The sequence below is a fragment of the Nannospalax galili genome, unplaced genomic scaffold (assembly GCF_000622305.1).
Source record: "Nannospalax galili isolate Female #2095 unplaced genomic scaffold, S.galili_v1.0 scaffold521, whole genome shotgun sequence".
NCBI lineage: Eukaryota > Metazoa > Chordata > Mammalia > Rodentia > Spalacidae > Nannospalax > Nannospalax galili.
In genome coordinates this window covers 521,032-530,643 of record NW_008344634.1, presented here as the reverse complement: position 1 = coordinate 530,643, position 9,612 = coordinate 521,032, and the positions used below count along the sequence as shown (strand labels likewise).

At 38.6% G+C, this 9,612-nt stretch overlaps 1 pseudogene; it reads right to left on the bottom strand.

Moving 5' to 3' along the window:
- Nucleotides 1-4,513: 4,513 nt before the first annotated feature.
- On the bottom strand, nt 4,514-4,691 carry LOC103740295 (annotated as a pseudogene).
- Nucleotides 4,692-9,612: the final 4,921 nt, after the last annotated feature.

The window sequence follows — 9,612 nt, the reverse complement described above, 5'->3', positions numbered from 1 at the left end:
TGCAGAAGTTACCGAGGAAGGCATATGCATGCAAAACCTTCACTACTGTATCAGGAAAGACTTTTTGCAGAATGATAAACATATTTGGCAGAGGGTGAGAAATTCACTTCCAACATAGACAAGCTAAGAATGACTTAAACATAGGGACACCGTGGGGCAGCTAAGCTATTGCCATTTGTTCCCACTAAAATCTTCAGAGTCCAGCTTATTTACTTTTAATTAAGTTTGAAGATGAGATTTTTTTTCTACAGTCAAATCAGTTTCAAAATGACAATGAAGAACATTTCCAGGTTGTGCTAATATCTAGGAAGGAATTCATCAGCTTTTAGTCATCTCATTATATTAATTATGTGGATCACCACTATATGATGGGGGCTGAAATTTTTTAACTGTTTGACAATAGTTCTTTGCATGAGAACCACCATAAGATTGAATTGCATGTATATGAGTTGTGATTATAGGAACTATGGTGTTTGACCACAAGTCATAAGAGAACATCACTGTCAGTAAGCCCTGGTGAATCCTTGTGCCCATCAGTGTGTATGTGTGTGTGTGTGTGTGTGTGTGTGTGTGTGTGTGTGTGTGTGTAGTGAATTTGATCCAAGTTGAGTAAACACAAAGAACAGCAGCTTACAGCAGATGACAAGACCACAGTCATTCCTTCCCAGGAGCAGTGTTCACAGGAGCCTGTGTCTCTGTGCCACATCATTTAGATGACCAAATCACACCTCACTCAGATTTTACCAGTCTCTTTACCTTCAAAGACTTGGGGATCCTTTAAAGTCACTCCCAAAAGCCCAGTACAGTGTCTCACACTCCTGTAATCCCAGATCTGGGGAGGCTAAAGCAGGAGGATCACCACAAGATGGAGGCCAGCCTGAGCTATATAGTGAGTACCAGGACAGCCAGGACTATATAATAAAACCCTGTCTCAAAACAAAACAACAAAACAGTTGAGGCTGAAGCTAAATGGTAGCATAGTTGCATCACATGCATATGGCCTTAGGTTCAATCCCCAGTACTGAGAGAGAGAGAGAGAGAGAGAGAGAGAGAGAGAGAGAAAGAGAGAGAACTTCTAATGAATCAGTCAACAGTGGTCCAGGACCAACCAGCCAGAAATTTTCCCCAGTACAAACCCTTTAAATCCTAAGAAGCATACAATTTCTCTGATAATTTTGAATTCTCTGCTTCTTAAGCACAACTCCTCTCCTTTCTATTGTTCTTGATGGACTGGCTGTGCATGCTGAGCCCTCGGTATTGCCCTGAGAGAACTCATTCATTCCTGCTCTATGAGGGCAGTACCACAATATTCAAAGGATATTTTTTTAAGTAAAAAAATGAAATATCCTTGAGGAGAGCTTAAATGAAGAGATAGTCTACCAAACAGCACAACTGTACACTTCCAAAACAGCCAGTGGCACAAAAGACAAAAGTGGGGAGGGGAAGCTTCCTACATTAAAGAAGAGTTCTGATGACTGATCCTTGATGGGATCCTGAATGGAAGAACAAGACAGAAAAGACATCAACACTCCCAATATGCAAATATAAATCTATGTGCATGTTAGATAAGCTATAATGCATAAGGTCTGACCCAGTCCATGTTACTACTTCACCGTGGGGTTTTGAGAGAATCTCTGTTCTTGGGAGAGTTATGATGTAGTATTAGGACCGAGCCATACAGGATTGTGAAGCAAAGGATACAATGTGTCTAGCTATATAATACACAGCAGTGAATTTCAATCCAGCTCCTACCCATTCACTAATGGTGATCAAGAGAAATGTAACAAGAATAGTAGAAGTTAGGGAAATCTTTATTGACCTATGGTAAATTGAATTTGACTGTTCTCATTGTTCAGGGTCATGAAACAAACAACAAACAATAGCCTATCTTCATTAATTTTTAAAAATATTTGGGGGTTAGAGAGATGGCTTAGCAATTAAGAGTACTGGCTGTTCTTGCCAAAGACCCTGGTGGATTCGAATCCCAGCATCCACATGGCATCTAACAATTGTCCATAACTCCAATTCCAGGGGATCTGACACCCTCTTCTGTCCTCCGTGGGCATTGCACAACACAAGTGCACTTGCATGCACGCACGCAATACACACATGCACATAAAATAAAAATAAAGCAAATTTTTTAAATAAAAAATTTTGGAACTTATGTGCTCTTCACCTTAGCATTGAATTTTTTGAAGAACACCATGGGGGCTGAAAAGATGGCTCAACGTTTAAGAACACTTGCTGCTCTTGCAAAACACTAAGCTTCAGGTTCCAGCACCCAATTCATGGGTCATAACTGTCCTTAACTCCAGTTCCAGGAATTCCGGTGCCCTCTTCTGGCCTCTCGGTGTCCTACAAACACACATGGTGCACATATATACATGCAGGGATCTTGGGAAGATGAAATAGTATAATGCATGTAAATATCTTCTTACAGTGTGTGACACATGGAAGATATAATTAATGTAAATTAATATGACTGTATAATCTGGGTCAGTGTGAAGAAGAAGAGAAAAATTCAGTGTTTCACTAGTTTCTAAATGAATTCACTCAAATAAATATTAAGAATAAAAGACGAAGTGATGAAAAATAATGAGTCTTATTTTTAAAAAGGCAAACTACACTATGATATTTACCTTGGAGGCTGAGTTTTTTGGTTCCCAGTTAGATTTTGGCCTCAGGGAGGCAAGATGGCTCAGCTATTAAAAGATCTTTGCCAGCAAGATTGATAACTTGAGTTTGATCCCAGGCACCCATATTGTGGAAGGAGAGAATCAACTCCCACAAGCTGCCCTCTGGTACATGGACTGTGGCATGTATGCTTGTAAACACAAAATAGATATTAAATAAGCAAATAAATGTAAAAAATAGGTTTCTTTACCTCATTCATCTTAAGTCTAGCCTTGGTTAAGCATCACGGTGCCTGCAACTTATGAATAGTTCATTTAAATCTCAGAAGCATCAACTATTCTGTTTGTGTTGAGTGCATGCATCTTCTTAACAATGAGCATTGACATGGAAAAAAGAGGAATCAACCATGAGCCTCGTCTTCGTTTGGCATGGCAATATTCAAAATATGAGGTACAGCAAGTACTTTAGAAGAAACACGTCGGGATTGTTAATAATGTTAAGTTTACAAGATCTAGACTCCCCTGGAGGAAAAACCTCCCTGTATTTCCATGGCAGTTTCTAGATTGGGTTAACAGAGGTGGAAAATCCACCCTAAATGTGAGCAGTGTGTTTCCATGGGCTGGGGTCCGGAACTGAATAACCGGGAGAATGCAAATGGAGCACCAGCATTCATCCCTCTTTGCTTCCTGACAGGGGACTCTGTGTCCTCAAGCTCCTGGTGCCTAGCCTTTACCACATAATGTACTGTATCTTTTCTTAAACTGTAAGCTAAAAGGAACCCTTCTTCCCTTAAGTTGTTTTTGCTAGTTTATTTTATCACAAAAAGTAACTAATACATAATATTCAACAAAATGTGAACAAAAAATAAAAATGTTGAATGAACTATGCAAACATTGAAATGACTTAAAGATTTTGAAAGCTAACATTAAGGCTTAAAATTTTCAAGTGATACCAGCAAGCTTACTTTTAAAAATAATATGGCAAAGCAGATGGTGAATTGATAGGTCAAACAAATGATAGAGAGATAAAAAGATGTACATTACATAGAGATGCACACACATTTTTCCATGTGTATACAGATAAATAGATGATAGATAGATACTTAGATACATAGCTATATAGATACAGAGATAGATACATAGATGATACATGCATACATACATACATGCATAGGTTCATAGATAGATACATAGATGATAGATAGATAGATAGATAGATAGATAGATGATACATGCATACATACACACATAGATGCATACATACATACATGCATAGGTTCATAGATAGATACATAGACAGATGATTGATTGTTACATAGATAGATAGATAGATAGATAGATAGATAGATAGATAGATAGTATATATGTAGATCGTAGATTGTGAAGGACCGAATCCCTGGTAAGTATGCAGTGTCACTGAGGAATAATAAAAGTGTCATACTTCTATCTTCTTCTTGGTCTCAAACAAAAGTCTGGAGGCTTCACCTCTCCCCAGCAGGGTTCTCTTCCTGGTTAACTTGTCTAAACCAGTTCAGATAAGACAAAGGCAGGGCCTGGACTGAGAAAAGGAACCCAATCTTACCCTTAGACAAATAACATGGCTTCAACAAGGTGATAATTGAGTTACAAAACCATTTTTCCCAGAGTTGAAGACGTAGCTTAGTGGTAGAGTACTTGCCTAGCATGCATGAGGCCTTCAGTTTATCTCCAGTACTGAAAAAAGTGATTTTTTTTCTCCTAATACTATTCATTGTGCACATATTTTAAATTTTTTTCCAGGTTCATAATTTATTGTACAAATTGAGTATTACATGATGAGCTGACGTTAGCTTCTCCAGCCATGGGACTTAACAGATGAGGTTGGACATTTCAGAATCCATTTATGTTGCTTTCACAGCTGGATTTTTTTTTTCAGGCCTTCACTTGATGTATAAGGTCAACAAACCAATGCCCGTATGTAGCCAGTACACAATTCATTCTACCACTGAGAGTGTAAGAGTTGAAATGTTTTTTAATGCCAGTGAACTGGAACTGGCCTTCAGTTTCTGGACCTGCCATGACTTTGATCTTTGTCAAGTCACAGAATCTGCAGCCTACGTCCTTCAATGAACCCAGCCACCAACTCTGGCTGGAAGATGCAGCACGCCCCACAGGCCGCAGTGAATTGGCCTTCATATTTTGTTGGGAAACCCTACTGTTAGGGTTGTAGTTCTCCATGTCCGGATAGCCCTGAGGGGCTCAGCGCCAAATGGAAGGACTCCCCTTTTCAGCAGGGGGCCTCCTGCTCTCTTCCTGGCTCACCTGGAAAGTGCCACCAAGCACAGATGCCTGACCTTATCTGGAACATGACCTTTGGCATAGTTACCTGGAGTAAAAACTACCCCCAGGTTTTTTCTATATGATAATCAGGCATTGCCTGATAGTCTGGAAGATAGGAGCCCACTGACACATGTAAATAAAGCACACTATGAGCACCTATCAACTGAGGCTTTTGCTACTGCTTCCACACTATAAATTCTCTAGTTCTCCCACTGAATAAATGGAGCTGTTTCACTGTGTCTGGAGTTGTATCACTGCTTTTTCACTGCGCCTGGGACCAGTCTCCCCGGAAGGGCTTTCTTCCATCAGTGCTCACTGGCCGTCTTGGCCCCGCTCGCCGCTTCTGCTCTCCCTGCCCTTGTGGGCCAGTGGCCAACAACCTGCGAAGAGAGGGAGAGACCCCCGCAATATTTTAAGTTTTTTTAAACCATTACTTTAAATATTTTAATAGGTAAAACTTATAACTTGAGATTGCGAAAGAACTCCTTCAAACATTTTATTTTTTATTTTTTTGGTTTTTTTGAGACGGTCTGCCTGTAGCCCCAACTGACCTGGAACTCACTATGTAAACCAGGGTGGCCTTGAACTCTCAAGAGATCTGCTTGCCTCTGCCTCCCGAGTGCTGGGATTAAAGGCATGGGACATTACACCCTGCTCAAATACTTATTTTTTAGCAGAGAGAATGTAGAATTATTAAGGAAAAGTCAGAAAGTGGGAGGAGCTTCTAGAGAGCTGTACTCTCTCCTTCAAAGATTTTTTTTAAAGTTTAAAGAAAGTAAGCTTAATGTTATCTATGAGAATAATATATTAGAAATCATCTAAGCAGCTAACATTATGGAAATAGAATATGATAAAACCATTTAAAAGAATAGTACCAAAATGTTTGAAACTTACCAAAATACTTCTATAAGGCTTTCAAAAGAAGCAGCCATCACAAGTACTTTTATAATGAACTATCTACATTAAATCAGAGGAAAAATATAAAAAACACATGATATACAGTTACCAAGGATCAACATCGTCTGAATGAAATGAGAAATTTCAAAAACAAATAATTTGTAAGTTTTCAATTGGACCCCATTCAGATCACCATGATAAAATCTCCTACTGTCTTGCTTTGCCCTGCCCAAGACATGAACTATCATTCCATCTAATGTATCTGTACTTTACAGTTCAGTATTCTTACCCCATCTAGTTAATCATTTCAGTAGTTGGCCTTGATTATCAGATCAACTATGTAAGTCTCATAGTTCTGGTGTTCAAGTAACCTGCATACAGTAGCCTGATGCTACATCACAGTTGCCTACACTGTTCCTCACAAGTCATCTCCTCACATAGGCATTGATTGTATCATCTCACATCATTGCCAGGAAATGGACTGTAAATACAGCCCAATAAAGTATTTTAAGAGATGTCACATTCATGCCATTTGATGATAATTATTTTGATTTATCATATACATTTATTATATATGATACTGCGCTGCTATATGAAGACAATTTTATGGAAATATGTAGTATATGTTGAGCATACTCTCCACCATGTCTCCATCCCCCCCATTTAAACCCCTCCCCTTCCCTTTGTTTCCTCTACCTTCATGTCACATATGTATGTACCTGATTTTATGTATCTATATAAAATCTGCGAACTACAAATAAGGGAGAATACATATTTATCTTTGAGATTGGCTTAATTGACTTAATAGGATTATCTCTAGCTGCATCTATTTTCCTGCAAACAACATGACTTCGTTCTTAATGGCCGAGAAAAATTCTGTTGTGTATATATACCACATTTCTAATCCATTCCTGTCATTGGATACCTAGTTTGGTTATATATTGCTACAGTTGCTCTATTTTATTGTTATTTATTACTAATCATCTCTTTTTGTGCTTACTTTATAAATTAAACCTTATCGTGGGTGTGTGGGTATAGGAAAAGCATAGTATAAATTGGATTCAGCGCTATCCAAGGTCTCAGGTATGCACTGGGACTTGGAACACATTCTCTGCCAATGGAAGGTGGATTATTATACTGAAAATACATTGAACACATCACTAAAAGCTTAACAATAAAAATTAATAAATATTATATACATATAGAACAATTATTTTAAAACTCACTCTGACAGGACTTTACCTAATCAACTTATCTAACACAGTAGCTCATCATTATCTCTTTCCCCTAATCTTTTTACTTCTGTTCTTATCCTTTCTATAATTTTATTGAATTTTTGCAAATTTCATATGATACATCTTGATCAAATTTAGACCCGCTCCCTTATCTGTAGCCTCTCCATAGCCTCCCATCAGATTTCGTGCATTTTGTCATATATTTTAAGGCCTGTGAAGCCAAGTTTGTGTCTCCAAAAGTCCCTGGGTGTGACTCCATCCACTGGAACTTGGTCAACCTATCTAGCATCACTCCCTGAAGGAAAACCAAATCTTTAGTAGTCATCGGTTGCCCATGGTTCCTCGGCTAAGACTGAGGCTTCTTACCTACTTCCCCACTTCTATCTGGGCTTTCGTCTTCGTTTGAGTTTGCATGTAAGTTCATATGAACAAGCTCCCAGGCTCCTGGGAAACTCTGTTTCTTTGTGGTCATTCACCACCCCGGCTCTTAAAATCTTCTGCCCCCTCTTCTGCAATGATCCCTGAGGCCTGCATTGCAAAGATTTGAGATAGGTGTCCCATTCAGAGTCAAGCTTGACCTAATGTTGTGTACTACTGTTCTGTTTGTCCTCTTTTGCCCCATTAACACCAAGTTTTTCAAATGCAGGGCAATTATTTTACTATTTGGAAGTAAAACACCGTATCCAGTGTGAAAAAATGAAATGATCTGTATTAGTTATTAATAAAATTGAAGAAAAAATAATCTCATAAAAGACAGATGACTAGTCTGATAGTATAAGTATAGTTTAATGGAATATAGGACTTGAAGGAAATGTAGAGATTATCTTGTGTCCAACACAGTACATTCATTCGTAAATTGCAATACCTCAACACTACTCAAATTGCAGAGACCTAGATTGTCAAATGTGTTCTGGTGAATGATAACTTGGAATCTACTGCAGAATTTCCCTCTTTCTCACTTTCTCTCTCTCTCTCTTTCTCTCTCTCTCTCTCTCTCTCTCTCTCCCTACACACACACACACACACACACACACACACACACACCAGGGCACGGGAGGTCTATACAAATTACATATAGTATCCAGGTATGCCAGTTCCAAAAGGAATGGAATAGCAAGATCTCAATTTCCTTGGGGCCACAGGCATTTTGAACATCCTAGAATGGCCTCAGGCTTAACAGAAAGCCAGGGCTTTAAGAAAGATCCCAACTGAACAAAAAAATGCAATCGTGAGAAATTTTGAAAAGGGGAGCCAGCAGTTTGTGAATGCCCTGGGATAGGAAGAGATTCACCTTTTGGTCTGTGATCTTTCCATGGCCAACAGTGGCTCAAATAACTCCCCATTCTATTTTGAATCCATCTCTTCTCTCATGCATTTTTCCATCTTTAACATTTTGTTATTAGATATTAACTCGTGTCACCATTGTTGACCTTCCCCTTGCTAACATTTATATACACAAAAATTATCTTATATATAAGTGAATCATTTCCATGCTGAAACATAGGTACAGTGAGATCACTCTGCCCTTTAATAGTTGAGCAAATTGAATTATACTTCCTGCCACGGATTTTGGAATGTCGTATGAAGCCCCCCCCCAATATTGGTGAAAATTGACCTCCGTAAGATTTATGGAAACTTTTCCAAAAATATATATTCTGTTGTTACATCCATTTATGACAATAGGAAAGGTATCATCCCACCTGCAGCAGGTGAGTTTACACATTTTTGTCACCGTGCAGTGCTATGCATCTACCATAGCATGTAGAGCCAGATAAATAATCTAGACTATTTCCTTAATAGCTTCAGACTTTACTGAAGGATAATTTCAGTATTTTCCAAGCAATAAGTCATCAAGTGAGAATGACCATTAACACCTTTGTTAAACGAAAGGGATCTCAGACACTTGCTTCCCATTCTTCACTGGGAAAGAGAAAGACACTAAGGGTAAGGAGTGGGAATCTTCTTTATCCTACCTATATGATCAGAATATTAACTTTTTTTTTCTTTTTGAGACAGGGTCTCCCCGCAGCTCCAGCTGGCCTGGAACTCGCTGTGTAGACCACGTTGGCTTTGAACTCACAAAGATCTGCCTGCCTCTGCCTCCCAAGTGCTGGGACAGAATATTAACTTTTGAACTGTCACGAATGTCACATACAGATTCCCTCCATTTGAACTCATCCTTTCATTTAATACATGGCATTTTGCAACATCATTTTCATGTATTCTAATTAATCAGTATATTTCTTTAAAGATTTTTTCCTTTGATATACTTACCAAAATGTGATCCTTTTCATATACACACATATGCATTTTCCTAGCATTTTAATTGAATTATTTGAATTTTTAAAACATTTGCAAAAATTTTCACGATTCGGTTTTGGAATATGATGTAATTAAGATGATTAGGTATCGAGGGGATGTGGGGAAAGGGGAACACTCATCCACTACTGGTGGGGCTGCAAACTGGTTCAGCCCTTATGGAAAGCAGTGTGGAGAACTCTTAAAAAACTACAAATGAACCTACCTTT